Raw genomic sequence first — 15886 nt, forward strand, 5'->3', positions numbered from 1 at the left:
TTTCTGCCAAAAATGTTAGATCCAGTAACAAAAGGATAGGTATTTGTTAGATGCAACATTAATCTAATGTAACTGTTACACGATTTTAAATTTTGTAATTTATTACATATAGACTGGGGTTTTAAAAAGATGTGATAAAAATTTGATAATTTGAAACTTAAATTTGGTTATAAAATAAGGAGTTGAATAGGTTAATGGCTTATTTTCAGTTTTAAGTAAACTTAAATAAGTTTGAATTTTTAGGTAATTCATCTAAATATTGTATTAGAAATTGCATTGTGAAGTTAATTAATGCATTGGTTAAAAAGAGCTGTTACGAATTTTTTTTTGTAAGACTTTCCTTGTAGCATTCTTATTAAGAAAATGAGAACGCTTTAAAAATGTACATGTATATATATGGGTGTGATTTTCAAGCCTGTTCCACCTAAGGATGTATTATGTTAAAAGTTTATTTCTGGTGTTGAAAAGGAAATTTTAGCTAAAATTGTTTTTGCCATGAATCAAGCATTTACTCTAAAGTTATGTTTGTAAAAGAAAGTTTATGGGTAAATGTGAAAAGGCTTTGGGTTTAGGTCTTTTCTTGTGATTTCTGTCAATTAGTTTCAAGGGGATTGTGATAAATTGTAAACTGTTCGTAAGAGAGGAAATATTTGTTGTATTAAGAAATACTTTGTAAAATCTTTTATATGGGTTTTTGGAAGGCCTACCTATCCAATTTGTATTTGTAAGTTACAAAAGTGGGAAGAATTTAGTTTCTCTAATAGGGTATGAAAATGCAGTTGATGCCATCTGAAATTTATTGTTCGGGTTCATAGCTAAAACAATTTGTTATCACTTATGAAAATTATGTTTGCCGTTTGTAATTCTAATGCTAAAACCTAAAGCTGGTACACTGTGTGAATATGTGGGGGAAAGAAGCAGTCCTCAGGCTAGTAACAAGCACAGCCCCAGCAGCTGAGGAGATTGTATATAGAACTTGCTTTGGTGAGAATTTGAAAATGTATAAGAAATGATCTTCGGTGATTGGCTTTTTAGGGCAAATTTAAGATCTAAGAGGTAAATAAAATCCCTGGGAACATTCTTTCTAAATCTAATGGGAATAAGTAGATATTGTATCATTGTTACATAGAACAAGATTGGGATTTAAAGTTAACTGTAATTGTATTTTATTTACGGGGGGATTCAGGGAAAGGAAACCCTTACAAAAAAAAAAGGGGGGGGTGGCCCCAGGTGGTCTGGGAGCTCCAGGAATGGTCTTGATGGGAGTGGCCAGTAAACTGGAGATTTGGACTGATAGAATTAAGAGTGGGAAGTAGAATAGACTTGGGCATAGTGATAGAGTTGACCTTAGGAGAGGCAGTTCACGTGGGAAAAAAAAACCAAAACCAAGGAGTTTTCAAGGTGAGGTTTTCCAGGGCCTTTGACAAATGAGACTAAAACTCTTTTGGGGTAATGGACAAAGGTCCCAACTTGGAATGAGATCTTTACATGTTACAAAATGATGTAAAAGCAATTAGTATTAAAACAATTGACTGAATTAATTAGTGAGACTAAATCAGAGGCATCTTCAGTTTGGGAAAAAGAATTTCAGTCTAATTTTCTTAGAGGTAGGTAGTCTCTGGTAATATTGGCATTGAAAGTTAAATAATGGTTTTGATTTGAATTCATTACATGAACATAAAAATTCAAGTTAGTGTTTGAACTTATCACATGTGTAGCTCATTCTTTTAGATTGAGCAGGGTTAGAAAGGGATAAAGTAGTTTGGGAAACAGATATAAATCTATTAGAGCAATGACTTATGATTGTTATTCAATCAGGAACTAGAACATGTATAGAAAGGCATGTAGGCTACTTGAGACCTGCTTCAAAAGATGTTCCTTGGCCAATGTGAAATTAGTCATGTCTGAAACTGATTATTGGAGCTTGCTATTTTAAGATTTTTGTGGGACTATTAACTGACTGTTCTTCTGAGTCTGACTCCAGGTGTGGATAGCAAGAGAGGCGGTCTGAGCCACTGATCCATGATGCCAGTAAGCCTGTGAGATGCTGGTATGAACTGCAAAAGGTGGTCTCATGGGAAGGTCGGGAGAGCGGCTGTTCATGCTGGGCTGAGGTAGGATTCTCCTGACTCAATTTCCCCACTGACACCTGGCAGACTTGAAGCCTGGCTGAACATCAGCTGACAATCTACTCCTGCCTGGAACTGACATGAAGTAAGGGAGATGTTGTTTCCCTGCAATGTCCCTACTCTTAGTGAGAAATTCCTAAAATCAGAAGTTTTGTAAGTAATAATACCAGATCTGTTGAATAATAGATTGTTGGTAGGGGGACATCTGAGGTTAAGTCTAAAATTAAGCTATTAGGTTTAGGACTTTAGACCAACAACAATAAGTTAGGGTCCTTTAATTCTTAGTAATAGTGTGAAGACAATCAGGTCAAAGGCCTGTGAGGCTAGCATGCATAGTTATTATTTTGTCTCAGTTGGTTAATGTTAAATGAAAAATGGTTTGTGGACTATATTGTAAATGCTTTAAAAGAAGCATCACATGATCAGAAGCTGGAATTGTTTTCTGATGTGATATGCTCTGTGTTAAAAATTATAATTTATTGTATTTTTATAAGTACTGGAGCCTGGTATTGACTTCTTAGTGAAATCTCATCTTCCTAATGAGGGAATGAATAATGAATTACTGTGAAATGTAGAAGCTGCATTTTAATGTGAATTTTCTTTTCTTTTAAAAAAAATGACAATTTGTCAAAGTTTCAATTTTGATTTTTGTAAGAGTGATAGGAATGGTAATCTAAGATGGTATTAAGTTCATTTTTGTAGGAGAGTGGACATCTGGATTTCTACAAGAAGATGAAGAGAAGAAGATGCTGAGATGCTGTGCTGAAGACTGTTTGAAGGAGCATCCAGATCAGAAAACTGCATAAGATGATACTTCTCCCCAGACTGCTGTATGAGATGGAACCTCTAAATGGACAATTCATTAATTTACCTTTCCCTTTGAATCTCTGTATGAAGGGAAGCATTCTTAAGGGAAAGAATGTGAAGGAGTCATGACTATGACTATTTGTAGAGTTGCACATATATATGAATAGTACTAAGAATAACACAATATAAAGGATGGGTATGGAAGTGGGAGAATGGGACACATAGGATGATGTTTGATACTTTCTGGAGTGTAATCACTAGAACTGGGAAGAATTATCAACATTGTATATGGAAGAGGAAGCAACAACTATGGAGGTGTAAGTCAGAGATCATGAAAGGAGGACCATTAGGCCCGGAAGATGTGAAGTACTTTCTGGCTGTGGATTATAGGGTAAGACTGTTTCTAGAGGAAAATCCTGCTTTGAGAGGATATTACTGGATATGTGGACAGACAGATTATACTCACCTTCCGTTAAACTGGGTGGGGTGACACTTGGCCTCCTGAGAGGATAAGCAGAGAGTATGGGCCTGCAACTTGGGCTCAAAATGGGAGTTGGGGTTATAGAATCCCTATATATCTATTAAATAGACTAATCAGACTCCAAGCAGTAGTTGAAATTTAACTAATCAAACAGCAAAGGCTTTGGACTTATTGGCCGATCAAGCCACACAGACTAGAGAAGCAGTACTGCAACACAGGTTGATCTTAGATTATTTACTTGCAGATGAAGGGGGAGTTTGTGGAAAACTCAATCTATCTACATGTTGATTAAAAATTGATGATAATGGAAGAATAGTGAAAGAGATCACCAAAAATATCAGGAAGGTTACTCATGTTCCTGTACAAACTTGGAACTCCCTTTTCAATATGTCTTGGTGGTCCTATTTTGAAGGAAGCTGGTGGAAGAGATTACTGTGGTTTGGCATCATAGCAATTAGTGGTATCATATTACTTCCTATTTGTTTACCTTGTTTGATTTCACTTATTACTAAAATAGTTAGAAATTCTCTCCTAAAACTTGCTAGAGTAGAAGAAAGGACCGAAGGAGCCATTCGATTGATGATACTAAAGAACGAAGGATGGGCACCTGTGGAGACAAAAGACAGGAATGATCCTGATTAGGATGAGGAGATTAATAGACAGTGTGAGATCATGTTACAGAACTGTGGTTGAAATATCCGTGAGAAGTCTTCAGGTTAATAAATAAGAGGAGGGATTGAGTAGGATAGGTTTAGTGAAAACTTCTCAGATTGTAATTCTTCTCCCAGGGGTGAGGGAAGACTGAGAGGCTCAAGGTTACTATATTTTTAGAACAGAATAATTCCATATAAGGATATAAAACTGTGTAGTACATTAGGGTCTCAATGAGCCATCCCACACAATAGTTTACTAGGGATCTGCTCATGAGTAATTGCAGGGAAAGGTAGTTTGTCTTACTGGGTCCTACTCATGAGTTATTGCTAGGTATAGTGTCCTTGGACTGGGGAGTAATCTGTCAGGGATAGTGTTTTGAAACTAGGGAGAAATGTGATCTTGGAATTGGGGTCCAAGCACAAACACCCAAAAACCCATCAGGTGTCACTGACTGCTGAGTAACAGTGGAAAAGAAGAGTGAATATGAATGTTGAGGTTAAGGAGTATTGGGACCCTGAAAGAGGGATACGTGGGTCCTGCCTGAATGAATCTGACCCAAACTTTCTTTATCCAAAGACATGGTTTATTAGAACACCCGTAGAAAGTGTCTGTAGTTCTAAAAATTCACTATATTAGCTAGACCTGAGGAACTGAGCAGTTTCATGGAGGCAAAATGGATCTTTTATACAGAAGACTGTGGGAACAGAGAAGAAATCTAAATGGAATCAAGGTAATGCTGGTCTAGGGTGGGTCCAGGAGCAGAAAATGAAAGGGCAGTTAATTTACTGGGAAGGGCCAGTTGCCCCAGGTGAATGCCAGGGACTTAAGCCCAGTCAGAAAGTCCAGGGACTTTTCCGTTTTGGGGTCCAGATTCCAAAGACGTGGTCTTTTCCTTTTGGGGGCTTAGATCCTATGCCCATCCTTCCACCTTCCAACAAATAAGACTCAAATTCTTTTGGGTTAAGGGCAAAGTCTAGGCTTCTGAAACTGCTTCCTGCTGGCAAAGTGCATAGAGTTATCCCTTGCCTTGGGGGGGATCCCAAAGAGGAGGTTGACTAGGTTGCATCCAGAGGCCAGTGAGGAGGACGTTGGCTGGTATCCAACTGTTTGCTACCAACTGTGAGTCTGCAAGACACAAATCTGACAAGCAAGTTTTCATGACCCAAATATAGGGAAAGTAAAAGTTCAAGAACCCCATTAAAATCATTTCTATTTGACTTGCAGGATTATCTGATCTTGTTACTTTCTCAAAAGTTTAACTAACACTTTTTCAGGTAGAAGTTTTCCACCCCTGGGTTCAATAGTTATGAACTCTCCTTGAATTTTCCCACTGGATCTGGTGTTAGCCTGGGGCTATAATCCCCTCAACTGGCCTTTCGTTATCTCTATGCCCAATTCTCTGTTACCCTTAACCTAGCCCAGGCCTTTTTTGGCTGTTAGCTCCGGATTGCCTCCGGTTACTTCCCTTCCTTGATCCTATTTGATCCCCATTTTCTTGGTTCCTGGCCTCCAACTAGAGAGTCACCCCAGCCTACTGGCCACTCCCATCAAGATCCTCCCTATACCCCTCCTCCAATCACCCTAGACTATTTGGTCAAGCCTAGATCCCTCCCACACTCTTTCTGTACATAAGATCCATCTCAGCCTCCCTTAAGCTCAGATTCAATTTGACCCACTTATGTTAGTGATATGAATATTCAGATTCCTTAAGCGTCTGGCCAATATGGCAGATCTTTAATAACCCTTGTTTTTCTTTGGCTGAAAGAAGGCTTGTATCGAATTCATTCGAGCAGGACCTGGGAGTCGCTATTTCAGGATCCTGGAATCCCTAAACCTCAGCATGAATACTGTGAGTTTGCTAGTTTTCCTTTTTCTTCTTCTCCTTTGTCAGGTGGGACTAATTATTTACCCAGTCTTTGAATGCTCTGTTAGCTACAGAGCTGGTGAAAAAGGACAGTCAGCTCACAAGCCTTGCTGATTAGCTATACTGTGAATCCCAGAAGTTTCACCTAACAAAGTACATAGAAAGAGAGCTTCCGCTCCTGCAGTACTATTCCTAAGTCCCTTTAGGAGCTGCTTACTTGATTGGCCTGGTACTGGACAGTTTAGCCCCACCCATTTAGCACACTTCCCTAAACAAAGTCCTTACAAATGACTTTTTTTGAATCCTGCATTGACTTCAGGCACTGTAGGAGGAAAATGTGAATATCTTTTCAGCACTGAAAAGTTTTCTGGAAGGATATATTGTGTGTTGCATTGTCTTCCATTAGATTGTGAGCTCATTGAGAGTAAGAAATGCCCTTTCTTACTTGTGCAACTAGCACATAGAACAGTGCCTGGCATATCATAGTGTGTGGGATGGCTGAGGTCCCTACGTAAATCAATTACTCAGAGGCCTCTCCAAATGATGACAGAAAAGAGATTTATTCGATTCTCAAGAAGCAGGGCTCACCTGTAGGAGTAGGAAAGCCAAAGACAAAGAAAAGGCAGTGATTTATATAGACACAAAATCTAACCAATCCCTTTTGAAATGAAGACATTGAAGAATTAGGTAAACTTTATCCAATCATTGAGACCCTAATGTACTACACAGTTTTATATCCTTATATGGAATTATTCTGTTCTAAAAATATAGTAACCTTGAGCCTCTCAGTCTTACCTGACCCCAGGGAGAAGAACTACAGTCTGAGAAGTCTTCACTAAACCTATCCCATGTTGACCTGAAAACTTGGTTAAAGAAAAGGCAACAGGCTAAATGCATACATTTTTATGATTTAATTGATTAATTAATCAATTCCCTATTAAAGACAATGGTAACATAATGCATTATGGAGCCAGGAATGTTCTGGCTACCCAGTGCAGAAATCTTCTGGCTTATATACATTTTGCCGTGAGAAAGGAACTCTCCTAGTTAAATTTAGTAAGACAAGACAATTAACAAAATAATGTTGGTCAGGCCTTGCAATTCCAGGCTGGGTAAACATATGTCTTGGTGACAAGGAAGGAAATCCCACCACTAGTAAGTGGCAGGCTTCCTGCCCTAAACAGATAACTGACATAGGAAAGGATAAACAGTGTTCAATAGAAATTACGACCTAAGATGTCTATATTTTCTTTACCATTAATATGCCATAACATAGTATGTATCTATAGATAACAAGACACAAAGGAAAGTCCCATCACTCAAGACAGCGTCCCAGGTCAAAGGTCTACCAAGGAATGCAGAGTCAGCCTTGGTTGGCTTTTGCTGACATAGGAAGAGGCATTCTCTGAGTTTGCTTCAGAGAGAACAAAGAGATTATTCCAAAATTTTATATTAAACATTATCACCCACTCAATCCCTCCTCTTATTTATTCATTTTTTTTTTATTTAGCTTTTAACATTCATTTTCACAAAATTTTGGGTTACAAATTTTCTCCCCTTTTCTCCCCTCCCCCCCAAACGCCAAGCATTCTAATTGCCCCTATGACCAATCTGCTCTCTCTTCTATCATCCCTCTCTGCCCTTGTCTCTGTCTTTTCTTTTGTCCTGTAGGGCCAGATAGCTTTCTATACCCCTTTACCTGTATTTCTTATTTCCTAGTGGTAAGAACATTACAGTTGATCCTAACACTTTGAGTTCCAACTTCTTTAGCTCCCTCCCTCTCCACTCCTTCCCTTTGGAAGGCAAGCAATTCAATATAGGCCAAATCTGTGTAGTTTTGCAAATGACTTCCATAATAGTTGTGTTGTATAGGACTAACTATATTTCCCTCCATCCTATCCTGTCCCCCATTACTTCTATTCTCTTTTGATCCTATCCGTCTCCATGAGTGTTGACCTCAAATTGCACTCTCCTCCCCATGCCCTCCCTTCTATCATCCCCCCCCACTCTGCTTATCCCCTTATCCTCCACTTTCCTGTATTGTAAGATAGGTTTTCATACCAAAATGAGTAGGCATTTTATTCTTTCCTTTAGTGGAATGTGATGAGAGTAGACTTCATGTTTTTCTCTCACCTCCCCTCTTTATCCCTCCACTAATGAGTCTTTTGCTTGCCTCTTTTATGAGAGATAATTTGCCCCATTCAATTCTCCCTTTCTCCTCCCAATATCTTTCTCTCTCACTGCTTGATTTCATTTTTTTTTAAGATATGATCCCATCCTCTTCAATTCACTCTGTGCACTCTGTCTCTATGTGTGTGTGCGTGTGTGCATGTGTGTGTGTGTAATCCCACCCAGTACCCAGATACTGAAATGTTTCAAGAGTTACAAATATTGTCTTTCCATGTAGGAATGTAAACAGTTCAACTTTAGTAAGTCCCTTATGACTTCTCTTTGCTGTTCACCTTTTCATGGTTCTCTTCATTCTTGTGTTTGGAAGTCAAATTTTCTTTTCAGCTCTGGTCTTTTCATCAAGAATGCTTGAAAATCCTCTATTTCATTGAAAGACCAATTTTTCCCCTGAAGTATTATACTCAGTTTTGCTGGGTAGGTGATTCTTGGTTTTAGTCCTAGTTCCTTTGACTTCTGGAATATCCTATTCCATGCCCTTCGATCCCTTAATGTAGAAGCTGCTAGATCTTGTGTTATCCTGATTGTATTTCCACAATACTTGAATTGTTTCTTTCTAGCTGCTTGCAATATTTTCTCTTTCACCTGGGAGTTCTGGAATTTGGCCACAATGTTCCTAGGAGTTTCTCTTTTTGGATCTCTTTCATGCGGTGTTCTGTGGATTCCTTGAATATTTATTTTGCCCTCTGGTTCTAGAATCTCAGGGCAGTTTTCATTGATAATTTCATGAAAGATGATGTCTAGGCTCTTCTTTTGATCATGGCTTTCAGGTAGTCCCATAATTTTTAAATTGTCTCTCCTGGATCTATTTTCAAGGTCAGTTGTTTTTCCAATGAGATATTTCACATTATCTTCCATTTTTCCATTCCTCTGGCTTTGTTCTGTGATTTCTTGCTTTCTCATAAAGTCCTTAGCCTCCATCTGTGCCATTCTAATTTTGAAAGAACTATTTTCTTCAGTGAGCTTTTGAATCTCCTTTTCCATTTGGCTAATTCTGCTTTTGAAAGCATTCTTCTCCTCATTGGCTTTTTGAATCTCTTTTGCCAATTGAGTTAGGCTAGTTTTCAAGGTGTTATTTTCTTCAACATTTTTTTGGGTCTCCTTTAGCAAGGAGCTGATTTGCTGTTCATGCTTTGACTTCATGTCTCTCATTTCTCTTCCCAGCTTTTCCTCCACCTCTCTAACTTGATTTTCAAAATTCTTTTTGAGCTCTTCCATGGCCTGAGCCCATTGAGTGGGCTGGGACACAGAAGCCTTGATTTCTGTGTCTTTGCCTGATGGTAAGCATTGTTCTTCCTCATCAGAAAGGAAGGGAGGAAATGCCTGTTCACCAAGAAAGTAACCTTCTATAGTCTTATTTCTTTTCCCTTTTCTGGGCATTTTCCCAGCAAGTGACTTGACCTCTGAATATTTTCCTCACACCCACCTCACCTCCTGATCCTCCCAGCCAGTGTTTGGGGTCTGAGATTCAAATGCTGCTTCCAGCCTCAGGGCTTTGGGTGGGGGCAGGGCTGCTATTCAGTGTGAGATTAAATTCAGATGCTCAGGTGAGGGCAGGGCTGCCTCTCAGGCTCAGTTCCCTCAGGGAGTTTATGCACAGACCTTCAACAATGGATCCTGGCTCCTGCCTGCTTGGAGAGCCCTGGTCTGCCGCTGCCCCTCAGCTTCTGTCTCCTGAGGGGGCCCGAGCCATGGGGGCACCCCACTCCCCCCTCGACCCGCCAAAGGGACTCTCTCACCGACCCCCGTCACCTGTGGGTGGAGGTACTTGTGGGGCCACTGGAGATCCCGTCCCTGAAGCCCGCTCGGATCTGTTCCTCTCGGTGCCGCGGCCACGGCAGGGCTGTACTCAGCTCCCAGTCCCGGCGCCCAGTCCGCAGCACGAAGGACCTTTTACGAGAGGTTTGCAGGTCTCTCCGGAACAGAAATCTCCCTCGCTCCAAGGTTCTGTGGCCTCTGGGTGCAGAATTCGCCGTGAGTTACTTCTTTGTAGTTGTTCTATGGGTTGTGGGTTCGGAGCTATGTGTATGTGCGTCTTTCTACTACGCCATCTTGGCTCCGCCCCCCCCCTCCTCTTATTTATTAACCTAAAGACTTCTCATGGATATTTCAACCATAGTTCTGTGGGATGGCTCAGGTCCCTACATAAATCAAACAAGGTAAACAAATAGGAAGTAATATGATACCACTAATTGCTATGATGCCAAACCACAGTAATCTCTTCCACCAGCTCCCTTCAAACCAGGACCACCAAGACATATTGAAAAGGGAGTTCCAAGTTTGTACAGGAACATGAGCAACCTTCCTGATATTTTTGGTGATCTCTTTCACTATTCTTCCATTATCATCAAATTTTCAAGCAACATGTGGATAAATTGAGCTTTCCACTAACTCCCCCTTCCTCTGCAAGTAAATAATATAAGATCAACCTATGTTGCAGTACTGCTTCTCTAGTCTGTATGGCTTGATCGGCCAATAAGTCCAAAGCCTTTGCTGTTTGATTGGTTAAATTTCAACTACTGCTTGGAGTCTGATTAGTCTATTTAATAGATATATAGGGATTCTATAACCCCAACTCCCATCTTGAGCCCAAGTTGCAGGCCCATACTCTCTGCTTATCCTCTCAGGAGGCCAAGTGTCACCCCACCCAGTTTAACGGAAGGTGAGTATAATCTGTCTGTCCACATATCCAATAATATCCTCTCAAAGCAGGATTTTCCTCTAGAAACAGTCTTACCCTATAATCCACAGCCAGAAAGTACTTCACATCTTCCGGGCCTAATGGTCCTCCTTTCATGATCTCTGACTTACACCTCCATAGTTGTTGCTTCCTCTTCCATATACAATGTTGATAATTCTTCCCAGTTCTAGTGATTACACTCCAGAAAGTATCAAACATCATCCTATGTGTCCCATTCTCCCACTTCCATACCCATTCTTTATATTCTGTGTTATTCTTAGTACTATTCATATATATGTGCAACTCTACAAATAGTCATAGTCATGACTCCTTCACATTCTTTCCCTTAAGAATGCTTCCCTTCATACAGAGATTCAAAGGGAAAGGTAAATTAATGAATTGTCCATTTAGAGGTTCCATCTCATACAGCAGTCTGGGGAGAAGTATCATCTTATGCAGTTTTCTGATCTGGATGCTCCTTCAAACAGTGTTCAGCACAGCATCTCAGCATCTTCTTCTCTTCATCTTCTTGTAGAAATCCAGATGTCCACTCTCCTACAAAACTGAACTTAATACCATCTTAGATTACCATTCCTATCACTCTTACAAAAATCAAAATTGAAACCTTGACATTGTCATTTTTTTAAAAGAAAAGAAAATTCACATTAAAATGCAGCTTCTACATTTCACGGTAATTCGTTATTCATTCCCTCATTAGGAAGATGAGATTTCACTAAGAAGTCAATACCAGGCTCCAGTACTTATAAAAATACAATAAATTATAATTTTTAACACAGAGCATATCACATCAGAAAACAATTCCAGCTTCTGATCATGTGATGCTTCTTTTAAAGCATTTACAATATAGTCCACAAACCATTTTTCATTTAACATTAACCAACTGAGACAAAATAATAACTATGCATGCTAGCCTCACAGGCCTTTGACCTGATTGTCTTCACATTATTACTAAGAATTAAAGGACCCTAACTTATTGTTGTTGGTCTAAAGTCCTAAACCTAATAGCTTAATTTTAGACTTAACCTCAGATGTCCCCCTACCAACAATCTATTATTCAACAGATCTGGTATTATTACTTACAAAACTTCTGATTTTAGGAATTTCTCACTAAGAGTAGGGACATTGCAGGGAAACAACATCTCCCTTACTTCATGTCAGTTCCAGGCAGGAGTAGATTGTCAGCTGATGTTCAGCCAGGCTTCAAGTCTGCCAGGTGTCAGTGGGGAAATTGAGTCAGGAGAATCCTACCTCAGCCCAGCATGAACAGCCGCTCTCCCGACCTTCCCATGAGACCACCTTTTGCAGTTCATACCAGCATCTCACAGGCTTACTGGCATCATGGATCAGTGGCTCAGACCGCCTCTCTTGCTATCCACACCTGGAGTCAGACTCAGAAGAACAGTCAGTTAATAGTCCCACAAAAATCTTAAAATAGCAAGCTCCAATAATCAGTTTCAAACATGACTAATTTCACATTGGCCAAGGAACATCTTTTGAAGCAGGTCTCAAGTAGCCTACATGCCTTTCTATACATGTTCTAGTTCCTGATTGAATAACAATCATAAGTCATTGCTCTAATAGATTTATATCTGTTTCCCAAACTACTTTATCCCTTTCTAACCCTGCTCAATCTAAAAGAATGAGCTACACATGTGATAAGTTCAAACACTAACTTGAATTTTTATGTTCATGTAATGAATTCAAATCAAAACCATTATTTAACTTTCAATGCCAATATTACCAGAGACTACCTACCTCTAAGAAAATTAGACTGAAATTCTTTTTCCCAAACTGAAGATGCCTCTGATTTAGTCTCACTAATTAATTCAGTCAATTGTTTTAATACTAATTGCTTTTACATCATTTTGTAACATGTAAAGATCTCATTCCAAGTTGGGACCTTTGTCCTTTACCCCAAAAGAGTTTTAGTCTCATTTGTCAAAGGCCCTGGAAAACCTCACCTTGAAAACTCCTTGGTTTTGGTTTTTTTTTCCCACGTGAACTGCCTCTCCTAAGGTCAACTCTATCACTATGCCCAAGTCTATTCTACTTCCCACTCTTAATTCTATCAGTCCAAATCTCCAGTTTACTGGCCACTCCCATCAAGACCATTCCTGGAGCTCCCAGACCACCTGGGACCACCCCCCCCTTTTTTTTTTTGTAAGGGTTTCCTTTCCCTGAATCCCCCCGTAAATAAAATACAATTACAGTTAACTTTAAATCCCAATCTTATTCTATGTAACAATGATACAATATCTATTTATTCCCATTAGATTTAGAAAGAATGTTCCCAGGGATTTTATTTACCTCTTAGATCTTAAATTTGCCCTAAAGAGCCAATCACTGAAGATCATTTCTTATACATTTTCAAATTCTCGCCAAAGCAAGTTTTATATACAATCTCCTCAGCTGCTGGGGCCGTACTTGTTACTAGCCTGAGGACTGCTTCTTTCCCCCACGTATTCACACAGTGTACCAGCTTTAGGTTTTAGCATTAGAATTACAAACGGCAAACATAATTTTCATAAGTGATAACAAATTGTTTTAGCTATGAACCCGAACAATAAATTTCAGATGGCATCAACTGCATTTTCATACCCTATTAGAGAAACTAAATTCTTCCCACTTTTGTAACTTACAAATACAAATTGGATAGGTAGGCCTTCCAAAAACCCATATAAAAGATTTTACAAAGTATTTCTTAATACAACAAATATTTCCTCTCTTACGAACAGTTTACAATTTATCACAATCCCCTTGAAACTAATTGACAGAAATCACAAGAAAAGACCTAAACCCAAAGCCTTTTCACATTTACCCATAAACTTTCTTTTACAAACATAACTTTAGAGTAAATGCTTGATTCATGGCAAAAACAATTTTAGCTAAAATTTCCTTTTCAACACCAGAAATAAACTTTTAACATAATACATCCTTAGGTGGAACAGGCTTGAAAATCACACCCATATATATACATGTACATTTTTAAAGCGTTCTCATTTTCTTAATAAGAATGCTACAAGGAAAGTCTTACAAAAAAAAATTCGTAACAGCTCTTTTTAACCAATGCATTAATTAACTTCACAATGCAATTTCTAATACAATATTTAGATGAATTACCTAAAAATTCAAACTTATTTAAGTTTACTTAAAACTGAAAATAAGCCATTAACCTATTCAACTCCTTATTTTATAACCAAATTTAAGTTTCAAATTATCAAATTTTTATCACATCTTTTTAAAACCCCAGTCTATATGTAATAAATTACAAAATTTAAAATCGTGTAACAGTTACATTAGATTAATGTTGCATCTAACAAATACCTATCCTTTTGTTACTGGATCTAACATTTTTGGCAGAAATACCACTGGGTATCTCTGCCCTCCTCTTATTTGTGCCAGGATTCCCAAGGCCACCCCCTTCTGGCCCTCCCACTCTGCAAAGAAAAAAAACAACCTAAACTTATTATCTTTTTACTTTAAATATATTGTCTGGCATCAAATATATTGATCTAATTAAACCTAAATTCAAAACTCTCAGCTCTAAGTTGCTTACTTGAGGTTTTCTTTTACTTTCTAATCTTCTGCTTACTTACACCAAACTTTAATAAATTCTAACCTACCTTAAACATTAAATTAAGAATGACACATTTCACCTATTCACAATTCCAAATACAACCAGAATGAATTCAATTAACTTTCTGTTATTTCCCATTACACTAAAATTTCTTCTTTTGTGTGAGGCAGGAAATGGTTAAATGGTTGCTAGCATGCCTCTTTGGTCTGAGGGAAAAAGATAAATTCCCTCCCTTCCTTTTGTACTTCTTCCAAGCCTTCTGATTACACAGTATCCCCCTCCTCTCATCATCTCTACCTGCTTAAATTCACTTGCCTTTCCCTCAAGCCACTTTGAAACTGCACATAACTTATTTCTTTCTACTCCTAACCTGACACTTCTTCTACATTCTTTTACTTGCTGTTACCAAGCATAGTAACTGAACAGTAAAATAATTTTTCTCTCCCTTTCTCTCCCTCCTTGTCCCTCTGCCCCTCTGAAACTAGTCTGGAGGGGTTGAAGAAAGAGAGTACCAGGAATTTCAAGGACAGTTCAGCTCAGCCTTTCTGCTCCTGCTGGCTGGCTGGCTAAATTTACAACCTTATCAGATAAAAACAGAGACACACAGACTTTCATTCACACAGAAATACCAACACAACATATACAGACAAAACATTTAACAGAATAGAATAGTACATATAGGTTTAAATTTTTGGCAAACCCAATCCTCGGAGGAACCATATTTGGGCCAGATTGTGCCTCCTCCTCCGATATCTTTTCACCCCATATGAAACAACAATACTTAATCATCTTCTTCTTGTCCTTTCCTCTATAATTTGGTAATTCGTGCCAATTTTGTAATTGATTTCCCAAAGGACTATTTACCGGTATTTCCTGACTCCATTCCAAAGCTCGGTGGGGTTTGGACTGCCCCTTCCCCATTCTTTTGGATGAGGGTTGTCACCAACACCTCCGAGTCTAGGACTCAACAAATTTTGCTAGCTCCCTCGCTAGCTCTCAGTGGGGATCTCCCACCCACCCACAGCCACCCAGCAAAAGTTTTTTGGGGGGCCCTTCACCCTGGGGTCCTGCAGCCCACCAGTTTGGTTGGGAGTCGTCACCTTCTCCCCGAGTGTATCTAAGACTCAATGAATTGGCCCCCAGTTCCCCCCCCCCCCCCAGTGCTTACCGCTGGGTTGTACGGGTACAAGTTGCCTGACTGCAACCTTCAACACCAACTGGTTGGCATTTTCACACACTTCATAGCTTGGAGTCTTTGGAGTCCTTATCTCTATTCTTTTCTGTCCTCACTGAGTTCCTCTGCTTTGGGTCGTTACTTTGCAGAAAGGGAGGCCTGGCAACCCCATTTCAAAGACCATGGGGGAATCTGCCCATGGGTGCCCAGTCTTTGAACTGAGTTGCCAGCCATCTTTCTGAAAAGCCCCAGATCCTGGATGAGCCCCCAAACTTTGTGGGATGGCTCAGGTCCCTACATAAATCAATTACT

At 39.3% G+C, this 15886-nt stretch overlaps 1 protein-coding gene across 1 annotated transcript in view; it reads left to right on the plus strand.

The window, feature by feature from the left end:
* Nucleotides 1–5781: 5781 nt before the first annotated feature.
* Nucleotides 5782–15886, plus strand: part of TMC7 (transmembrane channel like 7) — a 92481-nt gene continuing 82376 nt past the window's right edge. Inside the window, exon 1 of the mRNA XM_072598014.1 lies at nt 5782–5920. The gene's annotated coding sequence lies outside the window, so the exon portion shown is untranslated. The remainder of the gene's footprint in view (nt 5921–15886) is intronic.

Source organism: Notamacropus eugenii, chromosome 3, assembly GCF_028372415.1.
Source record: "Notamacropus eugenii isolate mMacEug1 chromosome 3, mMacEug1.pri_v2, whole genome shotgun sequence".
Lineage (NCBI taxonomy): Eukaryota > Metazoa > Chordata > Mammalia > Diprotodontia > Macropodidae > Notamacropus > Notamacropus eugenii.